The 7,259-nt window shown below is 33.4% G+C and overlaps 1 long non-coding RNA gene across 1 annotated transcript; it reads right to left on the reverse strand.

The window, feature by feature from the left end:
* Positions 1-628: 628 nt before the first annotated feature.
* Positions 629-4,629, reverse strand: LOC126601696 (uncharacterized). Its single transcript, XR_007615792.1, has 2 exons — positions 995-4,629; positions 629-862 (listed from the first exon to the last, which is right to left on the reverse strand). It is a non-coding gene; the product is annotated as an uncharacterized LOC126601696 (long non-coding RNA).
* Positions 4,630-7,259: the final 2,630 nt, after the last annotated feature.

Here is a 7,259-nt window from a genome sequence, read left to right on the forward strand (position 1 = left end):
ATCACACCCCACGTGCTTAATACACCCCCATCTACTTTTTAAATTAAAATTTATCTTAACACACTCAACTTACTTTTGTCATTTATCTTAATACACCCTCACACCCCATATTTCTTTTGTCAATTATCGAATTAGGGTTTCGTTTTCTATAGATTTTGGGGTTTTCTGTCAATTAGGCATCACTTTCCTTTCTTGTTGCGTAGTTGCATAATACCTTGAATTTACAGATCCTTTTCAGTCACATTGTCAGCAAAATAGTTGGAAATAGGATGATTGCAAGAGTTCCTTCGTCTTTCGATCAATTGGGTTGAGTCTATTAGATGATTACAGAAGTGTCATTAGGTGCGGAACATTAGGTTTCTCATCCACCATATTGGCTTCTTTAGTTTCATCTACGAGTTATATGGACAATTCAATAATCGTTACTATCTAGGATTGATGTTGTTGGACTGCCTCGTGATAATGTTTCTTAATGTTTGCAGATTTTCTCTTTTTAAATCTTATTAGGCTTAAATAATCATTTTACGAAAAGACATTTAAGTTATTTAATATAAAAATTTCATGGCGTGTATTAAACAATGTGTAGCCAAATTTGATAATAAGAAAATGATATGAAAATGCATCCATATAGTCATTTAGAAAAGTATGATTTTTAGAATATAACAAGGTCCAAAATTAAATTCCAACCTCAGCAGTTAAAATTCTTAAAAATCCAACTAGAAAATATAACAAAATCCAACGATTTCCAGTTGCAACCATATCTTCAGGGATATTCAACAATCCATCCCCCTCATAACTTTCCTAATTATACTTGGGAGCCTTAATATTAGCGTTACGCTTACCCCTGCTTGTCATGTTCAATCTGCACATGAAAAGCTATTAACATTGAGAATTTTCAAACTCCAAAAAAATCCCACTTGGATATTATCACCATCTAACCAAATCAACAATCTTTTTGTCATTCCACTGCCAAGACGTTGACAAAATGATGTACCTTGATCCTAGTACAGTATTTCCAACGAGCTAGCAGCCGTAATTCGTGAGTTTTCGGTTTCGAGCCATCCATGGTTCCAAAAACCAAACATATCCAACATTTGATTTTTGCATACGATGTTATATGTTATGAATCATGAGGGCAGATGGGATGTAGGTGGACGATAATACAACTTTAAAGTCAAGAAAGATACACTATATCAATACATAGAGACCTCAATATTTAGCCCAGCCTGTATCAGGGCAGCACAAAGCATCTTACTTTTTCCCCATACTCTATTAGAATTTACATTATCTAAAGAGGGAAAACATACAAAGCCATTCCTTTATCCCATACCATAGGGAACTCAGTGGAACTTCTATTAAATGTGATGTTCTGTTAAACTATTAGTAGACATAATACTCCCAATACTCCCAACACCATGTACATTGATAAGTGAATCAATATTCGACTAATATAAGAGCATCCAAAAAACAATTCAGCAAAATCAGAAAGCACAAAAAGGATCACAAGAGCAAAAAAAAGGATCACAAGAGCAAAAAAAGGATACAGTCGAGAAACCAAACTATAAATTAACAGGAAAGCTAGCTTTGGGCCACTAAATATAGCTTATAAGTGTAAGAAACTGAAATTTGGTACTTGGTGGAATATTCTGTAATTAAAAATTTAACTTTGCACAGTAGACTAGTCAAATGAGTTAGTCAACTAGTTACAAGTTAGTCAGAGATATAAAGTGCAGTTGCAAGAACAAATCTTTACTGACCAATATGTTCAAGTAATTAGAGTTTGCCATATTAGTTTCACTACAATAATTCTTAAACTTGAACACGTTTTCATATCAGTACATTATGCAAATAGATAAAGCAATTATGAATTAAAGTATGCTAGACTGACTAGTCAAGCTCACCAGTCAACTAAGTACAAATTCGTCAGTTAATCAAACACATATCTACGAATCATACTTGGTTCACTACAAGTTATCCTAGTCAACAACAATTCAGTTCATTACTCATAATATGCAATGTAAACTTAGTCTCTAAAACATATCAAATAACAATTCATAGGATGCATAAAACATATGCAAGTAAATAAGATATGTGGACAAGTTTAAGAGACAAAGAACGAAAGAAGTTTTCGGCTGGAAAAACCCACCTCTGGGTTAAAAAACCGGGGACTCTCCACTGAGTCCAATCCACTAGTGTAAACAAGATTCTTACAAAGTACCACGCAAAACTCAATTCCTAGACCTAGTATACAGAAAAGCTTTACCTTTGTGCTACCTTGCCTTACATGAGACGGATTCCTTCGGTCTTCACGAAGTGGCAGCTCCTCCTGAGCTCTTAACCTTGTGGCACCAAAATAATTTTGTCTCCAATCTTCACAAGATATCAGCTCCTCCTGAACTCTTCACCTTGTGGCATTGAGACCAACACACAAACTATGCATATGATGATATGGCAATGGTATGCAGATCTGGATTTAAATGTCTAGTCAGTTTCACCAGTTAAATACTTGAAAGCTGAAACTGACGCGAATCCAAAAAGAGGTAAGTTCAAGGATTTGAAACTTGAAAAACTTGACCTAAAACATAAATCAAAATCATAAAAACAATGCTACCCCTAATATGCAATGATGTGGGTATTTGGTGCATGAGTGTGATTTTGTGGCTAGGGTTTTCGAGTAAGAACATAAGAGGTAGCTCCAAGCTAAAGCAATTTTTTTTTTTTTAAAGTGTAAATATCCTAGCCAAAACAAATGAGCATATAAACAAGATTTAAGCAAGCAATGTAAAAAATATTCGATGAAAAACATTTGCCCATAAAATATGCTTGATACTCCTAGGGGATCTGAGATAGAGAAGAAAAAGTAAAGCTCTCAAAATATTCAAATCTCAGTCCCAAAGAACAAATGAACCCTAGATGGACAATTTACAGAGGGCTTGAAAAACCATTTTCGGAAAAAAGGGGTACCAAAAAGCCACGTGTCGAGTACAAAACAATCTGGAAAGATCTAGGGTTGAAAAACCATTTTCGGAAAAAAGCTGTCAGATGGACCATATGGGTTGTCTTAAAGTGTGTGCCCAACATGCGTGAAAGCATTGAAAAGTTTTGACGAGACAGAACAACTAGACAAAATGAATTGAAAATAATAGCGTGAAATGCATGTGAATAAATAAACCTTTGATATGAGAAGTTCAGCTATTAAAATGATATTTCCAGGATCAAGATTCCAATGTAGCATTTTAACCCTAAAACTAACTAGAGCATGGTGGTAGAATTTACAATATTTGACAAGGGAAGCCAAACAATAAATCTAGACTTCATAGAAAGTCTAATATGCTATTAAGGGAAGTAATATTAACCTCAAGCATATAATCCAAAATAATGTATATTAATGTCATAAGATATACGTGTAGTTTAGGTATCTATCTCTAGGTATCTATTGTAATGTACCAACCTAGGAATGAACAAAACCTAAGAGAAATGCACGCATTAACAGTTATGGGACTTTCTAAATGCTCTTTTAGTAACACATCCACAAAACTGATTTCAAACTATAACTTGCCTCCCAAACAATCACTAAATGTTGTATATCAAAGTTCAAAAGATGAACAACTAAGAAGAATCAATAAACCTGGTGGGACATTTGGATAGTAATAGAAACAAAAGTCAAATGTTCATACATATAGAATGTAACCAGACAAGTTAAATTACATAAAAGTAGACGAAGGAAAATTAAACCTCAATACTCATTTTCTTTAAGCATGGTATTGCAATTCTTTTCTGTGTTTACTACTAGAACCAATTAATAGAACATTAGCATAGCAAGCTTAAGCTTCTTGTGTGATAATATTTAGCTACTAGATGGCTTGTGCATTTTTAGCATTTGTTTCGGAGATCCATCCAATTGGTAGAATATGATATATTTCGACGCGTCGACATATTTTCCACCTATGAACACAACAGGAAGAACAGGATTGCAATCGAGGTTTCTCACTGCCCAGCCCATGTCCAACAATTCATGAAATCCCCAAAAATTTCTAAAGCACCATCTTTTGTACCAACATTGAATTGGAAAAGTATAGAACGTACAAAATAAAAAATAAATATCCAATAATAATTAACGAACTTAATACTCAAACAAGCATATTTTAGGCTAACTTTAGACAACTTTTCGGTTAAATCCCTAGATTCAAAAAAATCAATGTACCCATGTTTCAAATTCGAAGAGGGAAGGGAGAAGAGAGACTTATCTTGAGCAAACAAGAGGAAATTGCATAAAAATTGCAAAAAAGAGGGAAATCAGATGCTTGTAACGACCCTCGATGCTACTTCGACGACTGCGCAAAACTCACACCCACCCCCGTTGTATGACCCAAATCGAAGCCGAACTCGCCGGCAAATGAAGAAGAAGAAGAAGAAGGCGCAGACGAAGAAGAATGGTCGGGAGATGGGACTTGTAACCCGTATGTGAGGATGGGTTACATAACCTGTCCTATTTTCTCTAATTTTAATTTGTTGCCAATCCAGTATATGTTAGAATTTTCTCACCAAACGTGGGTTGAGTTACATGTCAAACTTAATTAAAAATAATTTATCATGTCTGATCCACCAAACAGAGCCTCATTTCACGACTCACCAGTAGGTTTAATGAAGGAATCATGAGCTTTACAAGAACAAGCTTTATTCAAATGGCGTCTTTCAATTTACAGATGGGGAACAACTTACATGAAAAATGTTTATCATTACAGTGATGTCCCGTTCCATAAAAGTCCATCACTTAAAATGGACTTGAAGTTTGTCTGTCTCAAAGAACAAAGAACCAATATAAGAACAAGGGCTCAATACGAGCAACTCCACTCTTAGTCTAGAAACAGTTTTTTTCTTCTAATGGTTTTGGATTAAAATTTTAGCCCAAAATTATAAAAAAATAATTTTAGCATAACTTTTTTTGGGTAACTTTTTTAGAAATAAACTTCATGTAGATTATCCTAATTTATTTTTATAAACATTTTAATCTAAAAATATTTAAATTCCGATAAATAATGAAAAATCACTAAACCTACCTCATTCTTACACATATGCACCACGTGAAAGAACATGAAAAACCACTCAACCCACCCCCACTCTTAAACACAGATACATAGTTGGGCAGAAAGAAAGAAAAAATGGAAGAATTTGTTTGACAAAAGTGAATTTATGTTGAATGTTTGAACAAATACATAGGTATATACAAAGTTTTTGGGTGAATTTTGATTCTTTTAATTGTTTTAGCTGTTAGATTTAATTTTTGGGTCCTTGGATTTTTTTTTTCCACCATTAGATTTGATTATATTCGATCTCAACCGTTGGATTTAATGTATTGCTTTGATTTTTTTTTTTTAAATTGAATTTGGATAGTTGGTTCAACCAACAGTCCAACCAGAAGGACCATCGAAAAAAATAAATAAATAAACATTGGTCTTTCCACAAGTGGCCGACAGCGTCTGGGTTAAATTTGGCCCAAAAATAAGTTTTGTACCGAAACCCTTTTTCGTCCAATGATTGGAGAAGTTTTGGGCGAGTTTAAACTTAAATTTTGGGTTGTAACTCAACCATAGGAGTTAGGAGTTAGTTTAGAGCAATAATTGTCCAGGCCAATGGGCAATAGGCAATTATTATCTTAGTGAATATTAATTGCCTGAGTGTATCCACCTTGTAAAATGAATTGCTCGAACAATTAGTATTAAAAACTATTTTTTTTAAATTAATAAAAAGTTTAATATTATTTTATTATTAAAATAACATTTTTTTTCTAAACCTCTCCTCCTTTGGAAACCCTCGTTTTCTCTATCCCTCTTCTCCATCCACTCTGCCTTCCCCTCTCTCTCTCTCTCGACCTGATAGGAACATATTTATACGACTTTGTTATCCTATTTCTTTGCATTTACTTAGTTAATTTCCATTTATTTTGGTAATTTAAGTTATTTTCGTATTATTGAAGGTCCAGTTCGTAAAGATGACAATAAATGACAAAATAGAGCAATTTGGAGCAGTTTTGGATTTGGATTGGATAGCATGCGTGGATTGCATATGGCCTGGACATTTTTGGTGTTTAAATGGTGTTAGACATGTGCTAAAATCTGGAGAAATTAAAGTCGAGGCTTGGAAGGCAAGGAATTACACAAGAAAGAGGAATCCTAGTTGGAGAGGAACATTATCTTATCCTATCTTAACTAACCTTATCTTATCTTATCTCTAGCTGTAAGGAGGAATCCTAAATCACATTCCAACACTTTCTACATAATTCTTAGAGTCCTAAAATAATTCAAAATGTCAAAACCCCTTCCTCATTGGATTCAGCCGTTCCCTCTCTATATATATGAAATTAATTTTCAGAGTTCTTTCTATCTTTGTTTTAAGTTTCAATCTTTATCTTAGATTGTTTTTCAGTTATGATGAACATGTGTAACTAAGTTTCTTTTTAGCTAGAGGTGAATTTGAAGCCATGATCTTATGTTTTATATAAATTGATTACATCCAGTTATTGTTTCTTAAAACATGAATGTGATTTACTTATCTGCTTTATAAATAACTTATTTTTCTATGTTTATTAAGGGTGCACACTTAGTTTGCATGCAGAGATTTGATGCTAGAATATAAGAGATTTTTACCTAATCGTTATGAACTTATATGTGTAAGTAGTAAAAGTCACTAGTCATGATTGAGTTAAGTAAATTCTTGGCAGGAGTATCATGTTTTTCATAGTTAATAATGTTTTGTCAATGCTTATGATTTTCACAGAACTTAATGATCTTTGAGATGTATCTCTATCATGCCTTTCATAGTTAGGGAACTTGAGAAGAATAATTTGGTTGCGTCGCTGAGTCTAATTCAATAAACTTAGGAAAATCTGAGAGTTAATTAGTGTTGTTCACAATTAATTTAGGGCATTGTCATTCATGGTTTATATGAAGAATAACTGGAAATCGATTTGTATGCATATGATTCATGTGTGGAGATTAATCATTTAGCTATCCTTTCATCTATATTTCATTCACAACTTAATTTACTTTCTGTCATTTACTTAATTCATCCAAAATCCCCCCAGTCATTGTTTTGATGTTAGTTTTGACTTAGTTTTCAGTTTTATAAATTTAATTTGTGTTGATTAGCATCCCTTCTAATCCCCGGAATAGAATGATCTCTACTTACTCATACTACGATTGCATAATATATAGGGTTTAATTTGTGTGTTAGTTTTTACTGCATCACGACCCTTCTCG

The sequence above is a fragment of the Malus sylvestris genome, chromosome 15, assembly GCF_916048215.2.
Source record: "Malus sylvestris chromosome 15, drMalSylv7.2, whole genome shotgun sequence".
Taxonomy (NCBI): Eukaryota; Viridiplantae; Streptophyta; class Magnoliopsida; order Rosales; family Rosaceae; genus Malus; species Malus sylvestris.